Source organism: Narcine bancroftii, chromosome 9 (genome assembly GCF_036971445.1).
Source record: "Narcine bancroftii isolate sNarBan1 chromosome 9, sNarBan1.hap1, whole genome shotgun sequence".
Taxonomy (NCBI): domain Eukaryota; kingdom Metazoa; phylum Chordata; class Chondrichthyes; order Torpediniformes; family Narcinidae; genus Narcine; species Narcine bancroftii.
In genome coordinates this window covers 53,854,713-53,878,212 of record NC_091477.1, presented here as the reverse complement: position 1 = coordinate 53,878,212, position 23,500 = coordinate 53,854,713, and positions in this window count along the sequence as shown.

Below are 23,500 nucleotides of genomic sequence, written 5' to 3'. Positions count from 1 at the left end.
TTCAGATCCCACACTTTCTGTAAGGAGTTTGTATATTCTCTTCGTGTCTGCGTGGGTTTTCCCCAGGGAGCTCTGGTTTCCTCCCACCATTCGAAACATACTGGAGGTGGAGGTTAATGGGGTGTAAATTGGGTGGCATGGACTTGTGGGCCAAAATGGCCTGTTACCTTGCTGTATGTCTAAACTTTAAAAAAAAAATTAAAATTGCCGATTTTTGGGGGTGGCGATGGAGCAAAGTGCAGGGTGGGAGAGAGGCATTTAACAAAAGCTAGAGAAAACAATATTAATGCCCTCCACTTTTAAGGTAGTCTCAGTCTGGCAGTTCATGAGCCATGGACAGACATGTCAGCTAGTGGGATGGGGATGTGATGGGAGATCTATGCTATTGGAGTGGACAAAGCCTTACTATCAATCCCATTGTCTAGCAACAAGTTGTTTTATGCCCAACTGATTTGTGCCCTTACATATACTTCTAGATGACACCCATCATTATCTCAACTGTGCCAAATGAAGACTTCAACCTTGGGATAGCAGAACAGGTGCAATGGGCCAAATGGTGTCCCTGGCTTCAATCCTCCACTGGATTATTGGAGGGTCATGAGGAGTTCACCTTTCCCAGTGGCTCTTGGATTGACACGACACAAGAAAGTGGAGATTATAAAGCATCTTTGATATGGAATTTAGGGTATGTTCTCTCTCTGGTTGGTGGTCCATGAAAAACAAATTTGTTCTTCACAAATCAGAAAAGAAATGACGAATAAAAGTTCTTCGCATACGTTCATCAGAGCACAAAACACATTTTAGAAATTGACGTCGAAGCTATTATATTTCCGAGCAGCATTTTGGATGGATAGTTGACACAGGACTCGAGAGAGTAGGTAATGGGATTAGTTTTGGAATGATCAATCATTGAATTGGCACAAGAATGAAACAAGCAGCATTCTTCCTCACTGTAAAATCCTTGATTCTGATGAAGGACTTCCTCAACAACAATAAAGCTCTGTTTTTGGGCACACCTGGTGCCGGGATGGAAAGCCGAGCTGTTGAGCTAGAAGTCATTGCTCAGGCACCTCATCATATGCTGATTTTGTTTCACCAGGTGTTGAAGCAGATATTGTGCTTGTTATTGAAAACAACCCTGGATGAAACTAACATCAGCACGCTGTCAGTATCCTGAGTAACTGAGGGAGGGTAGATTATCAAGCAAGGTTTAAACCTCCCCTGAAGCAATGAATCCGTCAGAGAGCAATTGGTTCACCCTTCATTCCTGGGAATTATATACTCAGTCTGGAGTTCGCTGGAGCTTTGTGTCTAACCCATCAACAATAATAACAGCAGCAAATACACAAAAGTGCTGAGCAAACTCAACAGGTCATGCAGTGCCTATGGGATGCAAAGTGTACCTTGACGAAAGCCTTAGGCCGGAAATGTTGGCTAGATCCCTTTGCCTCCTACAGAGACTGCTGAGTTTCTCCAGCACTTTTGTATGCTTTGCTACCATCACAGCTTCTGAAGACTTTCCTGTTTAGCTACAGCTCCTTTAACATACTAGAATATTCTCAAACATTTCACAGGAGATAGCAAAATCAGGGAAAGGCCTAAGGTCAATATAAAGAGAATTATACATGAAACACTATTTGAATGAAGTGCTCTCACCAACAGTGCCAGATGGTCATATAGGATTGGATGAAGCAAGCTCTTGACTCTGAATATGGCATGGAAGAGTGAAACATGGGTTTAAGATCCTTGCAGGCAGCAAGCACCAGGCAGAGATGGTTTTCAGACTTGCCAACTCCACTCACCACTCCATACACCTTCTCCCGACCAAACATCGCAGGACAGTCGTCCACTGGATTAAAGTCAGAGACAATGCAGACATATCCATGGCTTTCAAAGAAAAGGTCAAAATAAGACATGCTATTTTCATGCATCAGCCACAGGAGAAGTGTAAAGAATGCATAGGGAAGTGTGGTCCCTCATGAATATCAGTGAAACAAAGTCAATAGACCCAGTCAAAAGTGAAGGCTTCTTCATGATTCTGCAAAAGACCAGCCTAGGTGCAAGTAACCCTCCACATAGTTAGAGCAAGTAGGCCTCAGGGTGGGGGTGGGGTGGGGGGGGGGGAGGTGTTGTTGAAGCCCTGCTTCAGGCTGACCTCAACAAGGAGGCAAAACTGAGGGAAAGACTTTGCCTCATGTTACAACCTGTGGGTCTTTTATAATGCCATTTTTAAAAAAAAAATGTAAAAAAGTATTTCTTCAAAGCACCAATTAACAATTGAAATGATTATAGTAGGATGAGGAAAAAAAATAAGCAATTTGCACATTTCCTTGTAATCTGCAGGTTGGAGATCCCCATCCAAATGAATGGAGATTCCCATTGCTTGTCAGGTCTGAGTGGAGTAGGATTGGAGAGGTAATGTTGCCCATAGAATTCTGCAAAGGAATGGAAGGGAGTTTGCTGGCATTGCCACTCGTGTGTTCCAGGCCTGGAGTGGGCCTGTTTCAAGCCTGGGGCTTGCTTTCGGGGGAAAAGCCGAACTCTGGCAGTTCCCTCAAAGACCACTGCCTGCAGATATTCCTTTCAGAAAATGGTATTGTCAGGAACCATGCTGTCAAGGCACAGTGACAATCCTGACCTTAATGTGTGATGATGAGGTCTGACAAATAGAGGAAAATGCCAGGCTTAGCAACTTTTTAAAGTGTCGTTAGAGATGGGCGTGTGTAAATTTGTAGAAGTCATACAAAAATGAAATTTGTTCAGAAAACTGCTATCCTGATAAAAAAAAATCAGCTACATGTCGAATAAATGCTGAATAGAACTATTAAATTGTATAACATTAGAGAGAATAACGTATAATTTACAAAATCAACCAGAAAAATTTGACAAGATTTGGAAACCCTACATGGATTTTATTGCTACGACTTTACCTGCAACGTCCACCACACCACTTCCCCCCCACCCCCCGTCACATCCAACCCACCCTAATTAGTTATGGTTTAAGATTTTTATGTAAACTGAAATTAATTAATTAAAATATATAGGTTTATTAGACATAGGTTAATTAGATATAGGTTTTTTCTTTTCATTCTTTTTTTCCTACTTTTTTTGGGAGGGAGAAGAAAATATATAAAAATTGTATTATTTTTGTGTCATAATTTTATCTTTTTCATGTTATCGATAAATACTGCATATGTTCTGACGCCAATGGAAAATAAAATTTTCTAAAGAAAAAAATTGACTGCAAGTTCATTCTGTTTGATCCAATCAATATAAAGACAGTGTTTTTTCTTTGGCTTGGCTTCGCGGACGAAGATTTATGGAGGGGGTAAAAAGTCCACGTCAGCTGCAGGCTCGTTTGTGGCTGACAAGTCCGATGCGGGACAGGCAGACACGATTGCAGCGGTTGCAAGGGAAAATTGGTTGGTTGGGGTTGGGTGTTGGGTTTTTCCTCCTTTGCCTTTTGTCAGTGAGGTGGGCTCTGCGGTCATCTTCAAAGGAGGTTGCTGCCCGCCAAACTGTGAGGCGCCAAGATGCACGGTTTGAGGCGTTATCAGCCCACTGGCGGTGGTCAATGTGGCAGGCACCAAGAGATTTCTTTAGGCAGTCCTTGTACCTTTTCTTTGGTGCACCTCTGTCACGGTGGCCAGTGGAGAGCTCGCCATATAATACGATCTTGGGAAGGCGATGGTCCTCCATTCTGGAGACGTGACCCATCCAGCACAGCTGGATCTTCATAAGCGTGGACTCGATGCTGTCGACCTCTGCCATCTCGAGTACTTCGACGTTAGGGGTGTAAGCGCTCCAATGGATGTTGAGGATGGAGCGGAGACAACGCTGGTGGAAGCGTTCTAGGAGCCGTAGGTGGTGCCGGTAGAGGACCCATGATTCGGAGCCGAACAGGAGTGTGGGTATGACAACAGCTCTGTATACGCTTATCTTTGTGAGGTTTTTCAGTTGGTTGTTTTTCCATACTCTTTTGTGTAGTCTTCCAAAGGCGCTATTTGCCTTGGCGAGTCTGTTGTCTATCTCATTGTCGATCCTTGCATCTGATGAAATGGTGCAGCCGAGATAGGTAAACTGGTTGACCGTTTTGAGTTTTGTGTGCCCGATGGAGATGTGGTGGGGCTGGTAGTCATGGTGGGGAGCTGGCTGATGGAGGACCTCAGTTTTCTTCAGGCTGACTTCCAGGCCAAACATTTTGGCAGTTTCCGTAAAGCAGGACGTCAAGCGCTGAAGAGCTGGCTCTGAATGGGCAACTAAAGCGGCATCATCTGCAAAGAGTAGTTCACGGACAAGTTTCTCTTGTGTCTTGGTGTGAGCTTGCAGGCGCCTCAGATTGAAGAGACTGCCATCCGTGCGGTACCGGATGTAAACAGCGTCTTCATTGTTGGGGTCTTTCATGGCTTGGTTCAGCATCATGCTGAAGAAGATTGAAAAGAGGGTTGGTGCGAGAACACAGCCTTGCTTCACGCCATTGTTAATGGAGAAGGGTTCAGAGAGCTCATTGCTGTATCTGACCCGACCTTGTTGGTTTTCGTGCAGTTGGATAATCATGTTGAGGAACTTTGGGGGACATCCGATGCGCTCTAGTATTTGCCAAAGCCCTTTCCTGCTCACGGTGTCGAAGGCTTTGGTGAGGTCAACAAAGGTGATGTAGAGTCCTTTGTTTTGTTCTCTGCACTTTTCTTGGAGCTGTCTGAGGGCAAAGACCATGTCAGTGGTTCCTCTGTTTGCGCGAAAGCCGCACTGTGATTCTGGGAGAATATTCTCGGCGACACTAGGTATTAGTGTACTCATTGACTAAACCAAGGTCAGATGGCTGCTCATCTCTTCCCAGCATTCCAAGGTTTCCAAAGCATGCGGCGTATTCCAGATCAACTGAGCTGCAAGGTTTGTAGCTGGCCCATCATATCGTGCAGAATTCCAGATGCAGATTCTGAGTGCCTGGAAATCGGGGAGCTAGACTTCCCACCTGTGCGTTTATTTTGTCATTAAGGCAGTATTTCCCTAATGGCACTTCAAGAAGATCTTGTTTGGTGGGGAGGGGGAAATAACCAGACAATTTGTTTCTAAAAGATTTTCTGTCCTGAAATAATACTATTCACTTTCAGGGACTGTGGGGTTGAATGTCCACAATCATGACATAAGTCTCCAAATCTTTGATTTCAACATCTAACCCTGAAAGGATCAAACCACAAAAGCCTTTTGGCTACAGCTATTGTTGAACATGAGCATTTTATTTATGAATTTTCACCACAACACCATAGCCATCCCCAGGGGCAGCTCACCTAATGATCTCTCTCATTGTGATTTTTGAGTCCAAAAATAACCACTTCTTTTGGCACTACGCAAATTTTTTAGGGGGGTAGCAAAGATTTTTATGGTGTTCCCATCCACCAGTATCAGAGCTAAAGGAGGCTGATATTGTTCAAGGTGTGCTACCTTGGATTATCGCATGATTTGTCATTGTGAATTTGGGGGTTTCGGTGAAATTTAAACTCAATAAATGATCTTTATCATTGCAATTGGAGAATTTTTATAAAGTGGTATTTGCACATGGAACATTGCAGGTGGAGAGGAATTAATGGCAATAAACTCAGGAACAGAAGCTGGGGTCAGGTGCGCATGCTGTAAATGCTTCAAGTTCTGTGTGGCCTGAAAACCACAGGTATGACACCCCAGGCACGATTCGCTTTCATTGACTTATTTCCAAAAGGTTACTGGAGTTTTGTTCCCATATGCTGTTGCAGGTAAAATTGAATAAAAGAGCATCATCTCCAAATTTTCAAATGCAGGCTGACTTTCTACACCTGCAATAAGAAGCTGGGTCAGCTTTAGGACAGGGTAAGTTGTGGAGAAACACTTTACATGCAAATAGCCAAGTACATTTTTGGACTGATTTTGATTTTCAAGTTGTTAATGAAATCACTCATTTTGTTTTCTCTGCTTGGCTCTTTTGATTGGGTTTATTTTGTCTTCCCCAGAAGTGGATGATAACAGCGGGGAGTGAATATCTGGATGTTATGCTGCAGGTGTTGTGAGGGTGATATGGGCATCTGCCAGACTTTTGTATTGCAATTCATCCATTTAGTGTGAAGTCAGAGAGTGACAATATTAAATTTGCCTTATGATAGGCATTCCTTTGCTTCTCTTCCCCCCTCCCTTCTTTGCAACTCACAAATATTTTTCTTTCTGGTTCTTTCCCAGCGGTGGATTAACCATTAGGCTGATGCCTAGGGGCCCGGAGGTAAGGGAACCTGTCATAATCACCGGTACACCAATGTAACCGCTTGTCAATCATTAGTCCTGGGTCCACCTGTTAATCAAGGCTCGTGGAAGTACCCCGTTCACCTGTCCATCAGCAGTGGGATCTCGGTCCCAACATCACTTCGGGCGCTGCTGGTCCCAATGCTACCTGTCAATCAATGCTCGCGTTTGTACACGGGCGCTGGTCTGAGGTCTGTCCCCTGCAGCAGAGCTTGGCTCCTGCAGCGTCGCTCACAGGAGGTCGACTTTTTTAAAGAAAGACTCTCCCTCCTCCTGTGTTATTTTGAATTGAGACTGTTTATCTCAGATCTGATTTTATTTATCCTTTTGTAACTAACAGGATTTTCAAATTATTCGGGGCTTCTGAGAGGTAAAGTTTTGTTTGATTTTAATGACGTTTTTCTTTGCCTCCTCCAACCAACTGGTGTATTCCCAGCATGTACCCAGCGGACACATTTAGAATATATGAGGGCATTGCACCCAAAGGCTAATAAATGGAACAATTTCACTTTATTCCATTCAACGAAGGGTGGGAGCCATGGTGTGGTGGGGTTTGGGGGGAGCCTTACTGAAGCTCAGCCTAGGGCCCAGGTGGCAGTTAATCTGCCACTGTTCTTTTCTGTGACAGTCACTTCTGGCCTAATTTAAAAACAAAATTTGAATTTGTTCCTTTTTGTGTGTGGTAACACGACAAGTACAACAGGGAGTGCAGGAATAATAATGCAAATAAATGGCAGTGTAAGGAGTGGTGTTACAATAAGTCAAATAGGACAGGATACAGAGACATACAAAAACGTACTGCAAGGTGTAGAGAAGATGCAATTTTTTTTTTAAAGTGCCTTTTCAGAATCTGATAAAGAAGCTCCTTTGACCTGATCCTGTTAATTCTGTTTATTTTACAGAAGGTAGTTTAAATGTAAAGCCTCTCGTCCTTTTCGATTGACCATGTCAGTCAGGTCCAAATTTGCTTCCTGCCTGTGATTTTCTCACTCTACATTTTATCACTCTTGATCTAATGCCCTCGTTGAACATTTTTACTGTACCCCTGGTCATCACAGTGTGATGAATAAAGTCTCAAAACATTTGCCTGAAGGATATGGAACTTTTTGGCCTGTCTTCATCATTTTTGGAACAGTTTTCCCTGAATCCTATCCATTGACCGATGTTGACAAAAGAGGTACAAGACCATTCTCACATGCAGAGAGTATTCTCTGACAATATATCCCCTGACTTCAAAGGAGACAGGAAGTTCAGATGATGAAAAGCACGTGCATTCAATGAGCGAAGGAAGTATTGACTTTATCAAGAGGATGTACTCAGCACAGAAGGAAGCCCAGGGTATTGTGTTCATGTGTTAGTGATCTTTGAGCAACATTATGAAAAATGGCCATTCACTTTCTGTAACTAGGTCATTAATCACGGATTGTGTAACTATGACAGGTACAAAAATAAAGCATTCATTTCAAATGCTCTATGGTATATATATCTGTGCACAATTAATCAAATTTGCCAATAAAAATTACCAAGATACATACAACAGAGAAACAAGAATTATGGGCAGAAAAGGTTAAACAAATTTCAGATCATTTAAGAGATGCAACTAGAAGAAAAGTAAATGTATTATGGGAAGAGATGCCGAATCATGCTAAGGTCCTGCTCTTCTACAGTGAAGAACAGTGATCTATTTTGTCTGCTTAGGATGATTGTCTCCAAGAACAGGCATTTTAAAAAGAACTTTTTGGTCCATTTGCAAACTAATAACCTGCTCCAGAAATGCAATGACTGTGTCTGAGTGGCAGGCCGATGCAGAACTTTGGGGGGTGGGGGGGTGGGGGGGGTGGGGGGGGGGGTGTAGTCCCTAGGAATTTGAAGGCAGACTTAACAGGCTGCAAATTTGAGTGGCTTTTTGAAAGGATTTGTTTGGTTTGAGGAAGGTAAACAAACCAGGATCGAGAGAGTAAAACACTTGCACCTATCAGAATTAAATTAAAAGACAGCCTTGCATGGCTGTTTAAGTCTCGATTGGCACTAATTTTGGACAATCTCTCATGGCTGTCACTTATAGATGCACAAACCGGGTTGTGCAACACCACTCGAATGACTCTGACGTGGCTGGACCTTACAGCTTATCCCCAATAGCACAGAAGGTGATGACAAGAATACTGCAGCTGTACAATTCATGATCCTTGGTAAATGTAGTCGCCTGATTTAATTGGTATTTCTCCACAGGATCATGTTGGCAACAAAGGAAGTTGTTAAAAGTATATTACAAGCTCCAATACTAATGGCATGCCAGTCGATGGAGTCACATATTTGGCACATATGCTGCATTCACCATCTCAGTCATACACAGCTGTAGACCATTGCGATGAGAGGTACAATTCCTTGGCATCTCCATGCCCTTCCCTCTTAATGATAAACCCCCATGGCACTCATATCATCGTTCACAAGTAAAGGAAACATGAAACACCAGAATAAAGGAGTAGATTGAGTTCATTCCAATTCAAGTTCATATTTATTGTTATGTGCTGAGGTTAAGTGCACTATCCAGCATGTCTATTGTTAGGTCTGCTTTGTTCATGAATGAGTGAGACAAACACCAGGCTGAGTCGAAATCAGGGTTCTTTGTTCTTTATTACCGGATTGTAACACTTGCGACTAACAAAGTTAGTCGGAGAATGCATTCTGCCGTTATCAGCAAAATGGTGATTTTTTATACCCTTGGATATGTGCTTAGAACATCATCATATCATTACTTGTCCAATGACTAAAACTGTTGCTATCCTTTCCCTGCTAGCTTCCTGCCTCTCAATCCATCAATGTCTCTCTTATCTTGTAAGTACAAGGATGCATTCTGTTACTCCTTAGTACTGGGTGACTCCTTCTCCGGTCCCATCTCATGATGTTTTACCTAACAGGAGTACAAGGACACCTCCCCTTCTTGTTACTGCCCTGTACAGGGTAACTCCCTACACATTCCCATCTCATGATGTTTTACCTTACAATATCCATACGTAAAAAACAGAAGAATAACACTTAAAACAGAGTTATGGTGAGAGAACAGTGAATTGAACAAGGGAGACAATGCTTTACTTGTGTGAGGTCTATTCAGGAGTCTGGCAGCAGTGGGGAATAAACTGTTCTTGAATTTGATTTCACTCCCTTCTCCCCAATGGGAGGTGGGAGAAGAGAGTGTGGCTGGGGTGAGATGAGTCTTTTAGTAGGTTGTCTGCTTTTCCAGGGCAACAGGAAGTGTTATGGAATAGGGTGGCTGGGAAGTTGTCTGATGGTCTGAGCTGCAATCACAATTCTCTGCAGTTTCTTGCAGTCTCGGGCACTCGGGTAACCTGCAGCGATGCATTCTGACAGAATGCTTTCATTGGCGCATCTGTGGAAGTTAGCGAGGTTTGTTGGGGGAATGGCAAGTTTCCTAAGGCTCCTGGTGAGTTTCCTTGGCCATCAGGTTGATGTGGTTGGTCCTTGACAGCTCGTTGGAGAGATTTACCTGCTGTCTACCATAACTAATTCAGTGCATTTGATGGGGACTGGGAGTGAGCTTCACTCCTCTTCCTGAAGCTGTTGGTCTGGTTGACATTGAGAGTGAGGTTAATGTTCTTACACAAGCTACTAGACTTTCAATTTCCTTTCTCTACAGTCTTGTTGTCATTTAACATCCAGTCTAGAATGGTGGTGACATCTGTGAACGTATGTGGATGGAGTTGGAATGGTGTTTGGTGAGGTAATCACAGTGGGACAGGGGATGAGTACACAGCCTTGTGGGACACTCGTGTCATGGTGATTGTGGAGATCTGCTTTCTTTAATCCTCACTATTTGCAGTCGTTCAGAGTAGAAGGCCCGGAGATGGCATCTGTCATGGACCTATTGCATCGGTAGGAGACTTAAGGTAGGACAAGGCTGGCTGGGAGCATGGACATAATGTGAGCCATGCCCAGCACTTCCCTATTGCCATCAGTTGCACTGAGTTGGTGAGAGTAGACAGCTAGTAGCAGGTAAGTTATTGGAAGGTGCTCCAAGAGATTGGATATACAAATATTTGAATGGTTAGGGATTGATTAGAGAAGTAAACATGGCTTTGTGCATGGTAGGTCACATTTAACCAATCTTATAGTGTTTTTTTGAGGAGGTTACCTAGAAAGGTGATGAATGAAAGGCTGTGGATGTTGTCTACATGAATTTTAGTAAGGCCTTGACAAGATTCCATATGGGAGGTTTGTCAGTAAGGTTCAGTTGCTTGGTGAGGTGGTAAACTGGATTCAACATTGGCTTTACAGGAGAAACCATATACAGTAGTGGATGATTGCCTCTCTGACAAGTGGGATGCCAGAAGAACAACAAGATGGTGGTGACGTAACTAGAGCTCGATGCAGCTCTCTGGACTCAGGTGCCTATTACCTTAAGTTTGTAGCCGCGCACAATGTTTGAGGCACTAGAACCAGCGGACGAGCATCAGGGAATGTCTGAGGGATCTACTGCGGCCTGAAAAATTCACTGGTGGTGACCTTGGTTCCATCTGAGGAGCATCAATTAAGGAGGTTCTGACGGCTGAGGTGGCGTCTGGAATGTCGGCACGGAGGCTTGGAGGACAGCGGTGCGACCTAAGCGACCGGAGTGGAGGCCAGAGCAGCCCAGCCTGGGGTTGGGATGACCGACGTGGAGCTGTGGCGACCAAAGTGGAGCCCAGGGCTCGTCGCTGCGTGAAGTTGTCAGACGTGCTCGAGGGGATGCCTCAGTGAGGCTATGGAGCTGGACCGTGGATTGTTTGCAGGGTTCATGGTTCCTGAGAGGCTGCGTTGTGGGGGTTGGTGGTAATGTGGGTGTCTATATTATAAATATGTGAATAGTTATATACTATGTGAATGGAGAGACTCCTTACTTGAGCTATTGATGAATGCTGCAGTCTTTCAACCCTATGCTGCTAATGTTGGTTTCTAGTCAAATTATTGGTGGCACTGATTTTTCATTTTTTTAATATGTAATTGTAACTGAGTGTTTCATGTATAATAAATATAGTTTAGCTTGTTATTTAGGTCATTTTAAGTTAATGTTTCGAGTCCAAATTCTAAATTGTATTTGGTCTAAAGTGTCTTGTGTTTTAACCTCATGCTCCGGCTGCCAATTAATTTTTCAGGCTGCAGTAGATCCCTCAGACATTCCCTGGTGCCCATCCGCTGTTTCTAGTGCCTCAAACGTTATGCCCGGCTACATACTTAAGGTAATAGGCACCTGAGTCCAGAGAGCTGCATCGAGCTGCAATTATGTCACCACCATCTTGCTCTTGTGACATACCACTTAGTAAGTGTTATCGCATATCTTTTTTACTGCTGTTCATTATAAAAAATGATGATCAGCTTCAAATTTGTATTGATTCCTCTGACCTCAGATCAAAGTCTTGGCCTCGCTTTTATTAGGGTTGTCTAGGAAGCTGCAGTGCCAGCCCAGATAGTTCGGGCTTGTGGTACGCAGGGTTGAGTCGGTCGCGCCAGTGTGTTTAGGCAGCCTGTCGCCACCCTTGTGTTTCTCCAACCCATCACAATTCTGCGAGATGACTCTCTTGTCCAGTGTCTCATCTTTTGTGTTGGTTGATTTTGTGTTTGCACATTCTTTTATTAATTGGTGTCCAGCATTTTGGAGCAACATCCCATCGTGTTTAAAATGTGCTATATAAATAAATAGTCAGTTCGATTCACAAGCATTGCTGTTTGCTGTTTGTCGTCTATATCAATGATCTGGATGATAATGTGGTCAATTGGATCAGTGAGTTTGTAGATGGCACTAAGATTGGAGGCATTGTGGACAGCGAGGAATCTTGCAGAGGATAAATGGACTGCAAAGTGTCAGATGGAATTGAATGCAGACAAGTGTGAGGTGTTGAATCTTGGGGGGAGAAACGAGGGTAGCACTTGAATGATAAATGGTTGGGCACCGTGGACTGCAGTAGAAAGTGGAATCACCGGTAGATAGGGTCATAAAGAGAGATTTTTGCACATGGGGAGTATTGAGAGTAGGAGTTGGGATTTTATAGTAAAATTATACAAGATATTGAGCAGCAAACTGGCACAGGGCACCAGTAATGGGGAGAACACACCCCGTTGAGAAGGAGAAGCAGAGGAGACACCCCTAAGGACAGTGACCATTGTGGCGGAGCAGCGAGGGGCTTTCCAGCTGAAACACACACACCGAGAAAATGAGATGCTGGCATCTTGTGGGAGAGAATCGCATTCAAGCTGGGAGTTGCTGTTGACATGAAGTCACAGAACTCGCACCAGGCTGTGAGCTGTTGAAGATTGGCTTGTAAGAACCAGTACTGGAACTGGGTATCAAGAGGATACACAAAGGGCCCTGGGTGCTGGCTTGAATTGCTCTGGAGTCTTGTGTGGCTGCAGAGGCTGCGAGACCATTGGAGGTGAATCCACAGACACTCAGTGACTCTGAGGGGACTCTGTTTTGCTTCTTTCTCCGGAAAACTAAAGGCAATTTTGAGTCATATTACATTTCCTTTTTTTTTTACATGATAATAAACAGTTTCTGATCTGATCTGATATTGGTGTATCCCAATTTGGAGTGCAATGTGCAGTTTTGGTCACCTAATTGCAGGAAAAAGATCAATAAAATTGAAAGAGTACCTAGAATATTTACTGGTACATTGCTGGAACTTGAGGAACTGAGTTGCAGGTAAAAGTTAAACAGGTTAGGATTTTATTCCCGGGAGTGAAGAGGAACGAGGAGAGATATAATGGAAGGATGCAAAGTTACAATGGGTAAAGATGGAGAAAATACAAGTCTGCTTTTTTCCACTGAGGTGATACAATCCAGAAGACATAGGTTAAAGGTGAAAGGAGAGAAGTTTCAGGGGAACATTAGGGTAATTTCTTCACACAAAGAGTATGGAAAGTGCTGCCAGCTGAAGTGGTGAATGAATCAGAATTAGGATTTATTGCCATGAACAAGTCACAAAATTCATTTTGTGGCAGCATCATGGTGCAAACATTCATATAAACCACCTCACATAATTAAATAAAAACAGTGCATGAAAAGTCAAAGTAAGGCAGTGTCTATGGTTCATTGATCATTCGGGAATCTGATGGCAGTGGGGAAGAAGCTGTCCTTGCACCACTGAGTGCTCATCTTCAGGCTCCTGTACCTTTTTCCCGATGGTAGCAGAGTGAAGAGGGCATGGCCTGGGTGGTGGGGGTCCTTGAGGATAGAGGCTGGTTTCTTAAGACACCGCCACATGTGGATGTCCTTGATGGAGTGAAATCTGGTGCCTGTGATGTCACAGGATAAGTTAACATCCCCCGGAGTTTTTCTTGTCCTGTGCCTCCATACCAGGCAGTGACGCAACTAGCCAGAGTGCTCTCCACGGTACACCTGTAGAAGTTTTCAAGAATCTTTCAAACATACCAAATCTCTTCAAATACCTCACAAAGAATAGCCGCTGGCGAGCCTTCTTCATGATTGCATCAACATGGAGGCTCCAGGACAGATCCTCGGAGATGTTGACACCCAGGAATTTGAAGTTCTTGACCCTCTTTATTACTGAGACCTCGATAAGGACTAGTTTGTGTTCTTCTGACTTCCTCCTGAATTTTAAAATCACCTCTTTTGTTCTGCTAATGTTGAGTGCAAGGTTGTTGGTGTGACACCATTCAATAAACTGATCTATCTATCTCCCGTACACTTCCTCATTGTCATTTGTGATTCTGTCAACAACCGTGGTGTCATCGACATATTTGTAGATAGCATTGGAATTGTGCTTGGCCACAGAGTCATGGGTGTATAATGAATAGAGCAATGGGCTAAACACACATCCTTGATGTGCACGTGTGTTGTGTGTTGATAATCAGTGAAGAAGAGATTAGTTTCTAATTGGTTTCCAATTAGTACTGACTGTGGTCTTGCAATAAGGAAGTCAACGATCCAGTGGGGTACAGAGGCCCAGAGTTTGGAGCTTTTTGACCAGCATTGAGGGAATAATGGCATTGAAAGAATAATGGCATTGAAAGCTGAGCTGTAGTCGATGAAGAGCAGCTATATGTATGAATTGCTGTTTTAATGGTGATCCAGAGGTGAGTGGAGCGATTGTGATGATAAGTGAATTGCAGTGGATCCACTCCTCTGTCTAAGTACCTGTTCATTGTAGCCATGACCAACCTCTCCAAGTATTTCATCGCACTAGATGTTAGTTCTACTAGGTGATAGTCATTGGCGCAGCTCACCCTACACTTCTTAGGCACGGGGAATGATTGATCCACTTTTGAAGCAGGTGGGAACCTCTGACTGTGGCAACGAGAGGTTGAAAATATCTGTGAATACTCAAGCTGGTTGGTTGACACTGCCTTTCAGTCCCCTGCCAGGTACAACCTGCGGAAGGGTATCTCAGCGACAAAGAAGCAATTCCAAAGGAAGCTAGGGACAGAGTCAGATACTTGCCAGCATTGCAGGGAGTGCAGGCCATTACATCCTACAATGTGAGGTTGAATGCCATAAGTGGTTACGAGGCTTCACTACCTGATGAACAGAACAACTTTAATGCAGGGCGAGTTAACAACCCTCTGTAGTTTTCCTTGACCTGAGCATTGGCATCTCCGTACCAGGGAGAGATGCAACCAGCCCAAATGCTCTCCATGGTATGCCTGCAGGGGTGCAGTGCTAATTTTTTAGCTGTCCGAGCTTACCAGAAATGGTGACAAGGAGGTGCCAGAGCTGCCCCATGAGGTGCCGGGGCGGTGCTCCGGTGAGCTCTGGCAGCATTGCACTCCTGTACACCTATAGAAATTTGCAAGAGTCTTTGGTGACTGTCTGATTCTCCTCAAACATCTCATAAAGTATAGCAGCAGGTGGGCCTTCTTTGTGAATGCATCAACATGGATCCAGGACAGATCTTCGGGGATGTTGATGCCTAGGGATTTGAAGTTCTTGACCCTCTCCACTACTGAACTCTCAATGAGGACAGGATCATGTTCCCAGTTATCTCCTTGGTTTTGTTAAAGTTGAGCTCAAAGTTGTTGATGTGACACCATTCAACGAGCTGATCTCTCTCCCTCCTGTTCACTACCTCATTGCTGTTTGTGATTCTGTCAACAACTATGGTGTCATTGACAAATTTGTGGATAGTATTAGAATTGTGCCTGGCTACACAGTTATGGGTGTACAGAGAGTAGAGTAGAGTAGTATGCTAAGCACACATCCTTGAAGTGCGGCTGTGTTGATAGACAGTGAGGAGGAGACGTGGTTTCCAATTAGTACTGACCTTTGTCTTGCAATGAGGAAGTCAAGGATCCATTTGCAGGGGGATGAGGCAGAGACACAGGATTTGGAGCTTGTTGACCAGCATTGAGGGAATCATGGTGTTGAAAGCCGAGCTGTAGTCGATGAAGAGCAACCATGTGTATGATTTGCTGCTTTTGAGGTGATCCAGAGCTGAGTGGAGAGGCAGCGATATTCCATCTGCCGTGGAGTGATTGCGATAATAGGCAAATTGCAGCAGGTCCAGATTTTTGCTTAAGTACATGTTAATTCTGACCATGACCAGCCTCTCAAAGCATTTCATCATGGTAGAAGTTAGTGGTACTGGGCGATAATCGTTGAGGCAGCTCACACTAGTCTTCCAGTGATGCACTTTTGAAGCAGTTGGGAGCTCCCACTGCAGCAATGAGGCTGAAAATGTTTGTGAACATTCTGGCTAGTTGGATGGCACAGATTTTCAGGACCCTGCCAGGTGCGCTGTCAAGGCCTGATGCCTTGCGAGGTTTTACCCTCTCAAAGATAGATATCACTCATTGCTGCAGTCAGAGGTTCCCACCAAAAGGGAATCAATCATCCCCAAAAAGACCAAAGTGAGCTGCCTCAACGACTATCGCCCAGGAAAACTCACATCTACTCTGATACGATGCTTCGAGATGTAGGTCATGGTCAGAATTAACTTGTACCTAAGTAAAAATCTGGACCCTCTGCAATTCGCATACTCTCCCAATCGCTCCACAGCAGATACAACCTCACTGGTTCTTCACTCATCTTCGGACCACATAGAAAACAGCAACACATCCAGCTACTCTTCATCGATTAAACCTCAGTCTTCACACCATCATTCCCTCCATGCTAAAGAACAAACTCCAAAACTGGGGCCTCTGCACCCCAGTTATTGCTAACCTGCTATTGGATCCTTGATTTCCTCATTGGAAGACCACAGTCAGTACAAGTTGAAACAACGTCTCCTCCTCACTGATGATCGACCCAGGCATCTCCCCAAGAATGGGTGCTTAGCTCACTGCTCTATTACCTCTCCACCCATGACTAGCCTACTCTCCATTCTCCCTCCCTTCCTTTGCCTTCTTTCCTCAGCACCTTCCCTCTCTATTCACAGAGCTGCCTCTCCTCCCCCTGTTGGCTGGTGTGACCCCCCCTCCCTGCCTTCTCTACCTATTACCTCCTGCCTTTGGGACTGTGCTCCTCCTGCTCCCCCCCCCCCCTTTTACCCCACCCACCACTTTGTTTGGAAGCCTGCCGATATTTTTACATCCCTCGATGAAGGGCTTGAGTCCGAAACATTGTGTTTTTAGGTATAAAAAGCACGTAGTGCTGCCTTGCTAAATGCAGTGGATGGTGGACGTCATGCTACAGCAGTGTAATGTGAATATGAATTAAATCAGCAAATTTCCTGCTCAAACCCCAGCTCAAACCCCAGCTGGCAGCTCGAAGATTGTACAAATTTGTTCTTGCACACAGTCGATCAAATATTGGAAATTTAGACCTGACTTTACAAGCCCACTGTAACTTGTCCTGATCTGACCAATTTCTTTGCACGAGTCCTTATTGTGCAGAAACCTCCGTTCTAGAGGTGAGGTGCTAACTCCTCGTTTCTAATTGTACCCACCACAAAACCGCCCTCAACCACTGAAGCAAAACAAATCAAAGACCATGAGGTGAAATCCCAGTCAAAAGAAATTGCCTGATCATCAACATATGCTTTCCTTTGGAGCTGGGAGTTGTTTGACAATGGATAAATATTATATTTCATCAAGACCCCAGTGCGTGGATCTATTTATTTTTGTTATGTTAAATTGTCAGTAAAATATGGATACCACTTAAGACAGACTAGATATTTAAAATCTGTTTCCCATAAAATGTGAGATATTATTGGATAATAACTACCATATGTCCGAGCATGTGACCTGGGACAATAATATAAAAAGCAGCTTCTTCAGCCATCCAACAAATTGTGAAGCTAATGTGTGGTTGCTTTGAAGGCTTATAGTTTGAAAATAAAATATCTTGCATCCAATAATGAGTTGAATTTGCCGACAGTCTGTGGCTTCCCCACTTCTTCATGTAAGGCCCCACCACAAACCTGGGTTTATTTAAAAAACACATTTTCAAGTGGCCAGGGAAGTTGAGGAAAACTAGCAGGGCAAGCGCTCGAGGAAGAGAGCTGGTGACACCTCTCTGATGGGGACCACTCAAAAAGGGGAAAAAAACACCTGAAAAATGATTTTGCGTCAGCAAAAGGAGTAAACGTTCAAGTTTATTCAGAGAGCGAAATTGGTTTAAACAGTTTCTAATATCCTGCAGGGCACGACAATGACCTTTGCACCTAAACAGCTCATGAAAACCTGTCAGTGGGAAAACAGAAGCTAATGTACTCTGTAGGCCTGTGGACTGATATTGAAGTGAATTAATTCAGCCAATACAGGTTTCATTAATTTACAATACTGGAAAAGCAAGGTTGGTGAATACAGTTGTTTGTCATTTAACTTTTACACTGTATTTTGGTTAAATTTAAATTTTGTAATTAAATTTTAAATTTAATTTTTTAAAATTGAATTTAAATTTAAAATCTAGACATACAGCACGGTAACAGATCATTTCAGCTCAAAAGTCCGTGCCACTCAATTGGCACCCAATTAACCTACCCCCCCCACCCCACTCCCCAGTATGTTTTGAATGGTGGGAAGAAACCAAATCCCCTGGGGAAAACCCACGCAGACACAGGGAGAATGTGCCAGCTTCTTACAGACAGCATTGGATTCGAATTCTGATCCTGATCGCTGGCGCTGTACAGTGTTGTGTTTCGCCAACCATGCCGTACTGCTGCTAAATCAGCAAAAATAATTTTCTGTAAATTCCCACAGTTATATTATTCAATATTTATGTTTAGTTCAGTATCCTAATGTCAATCCAGAGTGCTTGTTGAGTATATTTATACCGATGAGTAAAAAAAGATTTCACACTCAGAGTGAATAGAGAGATCACTTTGCATTAACAGCTAGTTCCAGGATTGGAAAAACAATTCATTGAGATGAGCTGGAGATAGAAGCAGAATGAGAGGGAGGAAAAAATCTTAAGCAGGAATTACTTGTGTCTCCAATTCATTACCCGAACAGTTGGCTTTCCAAAGGGAAGATGGAGATGAGAGAAAGTAGATTGGTGGCCTATTGAGCATGGGTTGGAGAATGGATTGCTCTCCAAAAAGTCATCACAGATGTGCATGGTCCAAATTTATCTTCTACACTGTTGAAACAATTCTGTGATCCAGTGTAACCAGAATGAAGTAAACAGAGTATTGTTAGATGATGATCCAAGAGCTGGAATTTCTTATTTTTGTGGTGGACGGAAAACTGAGAACTTGCCTCTCATTGCAATTCATGTAAAAATAAGTGTCGTTGGAATGAGACAAACTTTTTGTGAGCTGGTCCCAGTGGATTTTCACTTCACAATCCCTTCAAACTAACTGTTATGTCTCTGGATTACTTGGGAGGCTTCGTAAATAACTTAGAGATGCAAGATTCAAACAACAGAAGAGATTTGACTTAATGACAGGAAACTGTTCACACATACACTCATATACATGTACATATGCCCCACATTGGTGCACACTACAGTTACTACAGTGAGAAGGGTGTATTCTTATCCGGTTACAAAATAGTTCACATTATCCTGATGACATAACATCCCTGCTTCTCAAGATAAAGAAAAATTTACTGTTCTTTATCACTTTCTTTCTAGTGCAACTTAAGTGTCTGAACTTGTACACTAGTTTATTTACACAACTATTTTTAAAAACTTCTTATCGATATCGCACTGGCGGCAGTATGTTGCTTCACCATCTTGTGGATTTGGCTGTGACCATTGGGCTCTATGTAGTTTATTGTGATTCACCTGACAACTGCTGTGTTGATGTTTCAGTATTAGTGGTTGTGGTCTCTTCACTTGATACCTCACATGATATTGGTGTTGCAGGCTTTGCTGGTATTAAAGCTTTCTGCTCATCACATCTTGTGTCAGCTGGATGTGAATTCTGTTCCTCCTCAGCTGTTTGCCAGAGTCTGTCTCGACAATGTATGATCTTGATATCTCAGGTTCTGTGATGACCTTTGCTGGGTTCCATGTTTTCAAAATCAGCTCTTGAATATGCACACATTGCCCTCTGAAGAGTTCTGGCAATGTTTGTGTAAGTTTGTTATAATGCTAGCACCCTTCTTTTTGTGAGTCAGCCAGTCTTCTTCTGGCTTCCTCCTGGTCTTCTTGAGGGTGTATTTTGCTTGACAGATTTGTTTTATATCTCGTGCCACTTAGAAGTTCTGCCGGGAACTTCACATCAGCCCTTAAATGTGTTGCTCGTAATGATAGAAGAGGGAAGGATGGGTCTTCTTTTGTTTCATGACATTTAACTGTGTGTTTCACAGTTTGCACTTGTCTTTCAGTGAACCCCTGACCTTTGGGGTAGTAGGCGGATGATGTAATGATAACAAACCCATACTCTGCAGCCAGCTTTCTGAATTCTTATGACGTGAACTGTGTTCCATTGTCACATATTACATGCTCAGGTATTCCTTGTTCAGCAAGGAGGGCTTTCATTTCTGAGGTGATAGGTGATTCTCTCAGGTGTTTCACCCTTTTGATGAATGGAAACTTAGAGTAGTAGCAAGCTACTATTAAATATTACTCTTGATTTACGGTGAACAAGTCTGTTCCCACTGTTTGCCAAGGTCTGGCAGGAGATAATTTCCTATTTTTGTTGTGTGTTTCTGTACTTTTGGCATATTTGACAGAAAGCCACCATATTTTCGATGTCTTTGTATATTTCAGTCCAGTACACAGCTGACTTCACTCTGAGTTTGCATTTCTCCATTCCCATGTATTCTTCATGTATTTTCTGGATAATCTCTTTCTGCATTGTTTCAGGTAAAATCAGTCTTGATCCAGCCAGCAGAATACCATTTTCCAACAATATGTCATCTCTGATAGACCAATATTGATGTATTGAAGGATGTATCTGCTTTATCCTCTCTGGCCATCCTTATATTACTTGTTTAGAAAGCATTTGAAACACATTGTCCTTACTGGTTTCTTCTCTGATCTGGCTTATCTCATAAATGACAGAGATGAATTGCAACTCCCAGCAGCTACCCTGGCCTAGAATTGCTGGTACGTCTGCACCTACCACATAGAACATACAGAGGATATTCTTTCCCTTATGGCAGTCATTGATTTTAGCTCTCCCTAGCTGTTTGATCATGGGTCCACCATAGGCCATTAATGTGACATTTGCTGTTTCCAATGCACCGTCTTTTTGGATCCCCTTTCATTATGTTCTCTGCGAACATCTGGCCGTAGAGTTTGTGTGGAAGGACATTGCTTTGTGATCCAATATCCAGCTTCTTCTTTTGGTTAAATATCGTGGGCTTGTTCTGGATTGTCCTCTGTATTTGGATCCTTGTGTGCAACTTGCTTCCTTCTTTCATCTCACCCGACACATTGTGAAAGTGTATGATTCTATGTTCAATATCTGGTTGTTGGAGTCCTCATTGTTGTTTGCTTTTATGTGGTGGATCTTCTTCTTGTCTTTTTTCTTCACTGGTATTACTGTTTTCTTCACACCAGACTTGCACATCTTCACCCAGTGGTTTGATTTACCATAGGCTCTACATAGGCATTTGTTTCGGTCATTGAAGGGGTGTTGTCTGCCACACTTCCTGTAGGTCTTGGGTGGGGGGGGGGGGAATTTCACTTTTCTGATTGTGTTCTTTTTAGCATCAGCCCTTCCTTCTCTTTGCTGTGGACGGGTCTGCATAGTTAGGGATTTCATTTGCATCCTCGTGGCTTCAAAGGCCAGCTTCAAGCTATCCTTCCCTATAAGAGACATTTACACTTCAGGATGGGTACACCCTCCCATATTAGTTGATAAATTAATCTTTCCTCTATATTGCTGCATTTTGCAGCAACAATTTTTAGTCTAGTGAGGAAGTTATCAACAGTTTCATCAGTCTCTTGCATTAAGCCTTGAAATTCAGTTTAATTTGATGATTAGACCTGGGTTCAAAGAGAGAAGCAAATTTTGCAAATATCTGCTCTGGATCATTTTCCTCCACCTCTGTAAGTTCCCAGCTATTAAATAAGTCAAGACCTTGCTCCCCTGTCCAGAGACATATATAATTGACCTTCTCCTCTGTTATTGCATTTTAAAAATAGCTTTTGAATGCTAAATTTCACTTCTGCTGAAACTTTTCAAATGATTCAACAATGTCTTCAGCTTCCCTGTCCATCACTGGGTGAACTGCTGCTGCTCCAGCCATTTTTTTCCAGTAATGTTTTTTTCTCTTCTTCCCCTTCATATTTCAGTGACTTACAATCAATTGTATGGCTTTATTCCTGTTCTCTTATAATGCTGCCACCATGTTATGTCTTTGTGTTACTTGAGAAGCTTCTTAAATAACTTAGAGATGCAATATTCAAATAACAGAAGAGTCTTTATTTACTGATGCTTCCACCATCTCAGGAAACTGTTCACACACTCTCATATACATATACATACACCCCACAGTAGTACACTAGACTTACTACAATGAGAAGGATGTATTCTTACATAATTACACATTATCTTGACTATATAAAACTTCTTCTTCTTCTTTGGCTTGGCTTCGCGGACGAAGATTTATGGAGGGGGTAAAAGTCCACGTCAGCTGCAGGCTCGTTTGTGGCTGACAAGTCCGATGTGGGACAGGCAGACATGGTTGCAGCGGCTGCAGGGGAAAAATGGTTGGTTGGGGTTGGGTGTTGGGTTTTTCCTCCTTTGCCTTTTGTCAGTGAGGTGTGCTCTGCGGTCTTCTTCAAAGGAGGTTGCTGCCCGCCAAACTGTGAGGCGCCAAGATGCACGGTTTGAGGCGATATCAGCCCACTGGCGGTGGTCAATGTGGCAGGCACCAAGAGATTTCTTTAGGCAGTTCTTGTACCTTTTCTTTGGTGCACCTCTGTCACGGTGGCCAGTGGAGAGCTCGCCATATAACACGATCTTGGGAAGGCAATGGTCCTCCGTTCTGGAGACGTGACCCACCCAGCGCAGCTGGATCTTCAGCAGCGTGGACTCGATGCTGTCGACTTCTGCCATCTCGAGTACTTCGACGTTAGGGATGAAAGCGCTCCAATGGATGTTGAGGATGGAGCGGAGACAACGCTGGTGGAAGCGTTCTAGGAGCCGTAGGTGATGCCGGTAGAGGACCCATGATTCGGAGCCGAACAGGAGTGTGGGTATGACAACGGCTCTGTATACTCTTATCTTTGTGAGGTTTTTCAGTTGGTTGTTTTTCCAGACTCTTTTGTGCAGTCTTCCAAAGGCGCTATTTGCCTTGGCGAGTCTGTTGTCTATCTCATTGTCGATCCTTGCATCTGATGAAATGGTGCAGCCGAGATAGGTAAACTGGTTGACCGTTTTGAGTTTTGTGTGCCCGTTGGAGATGTGGGGGGGGCTGGTAGTCATGGTGGGGAGCTGGCTGATGGAGGACCTCAGTTTTCTTCAGGCTGACTTCCAGGCCAAACACTTTGGCAGTTTCCGCAAAACAGGACGTCAAGCGCTGAAGAGCTGGCTCTGAATGGGCAACTAAAGCGGCATCGTCTGCAAAGAATAGTTCACGGACAAGTTTCTCTTGTGTCTTGGTGTGAGCTTGCAGGCGCCTCAGATTGAAGAGACTGCCATACACTTACAATATCACTAACATTCCTCTTTTACTAATTGCTCTTGTCACTGTTGGACCATACACTGTAATGTGCTCTAGCTCTTCTACTTTGTACAGATGGATGTATGTTGGAGATGACTTACTGCACTATTAATGCAAGAAACCATGTCACTGCATGATGTGACAATGAACCTGAACTATCTTCTGAATAAGTGCAAAGGTTAAATTTCCAAAATCTTGCATCTTTTATCATTGTTTG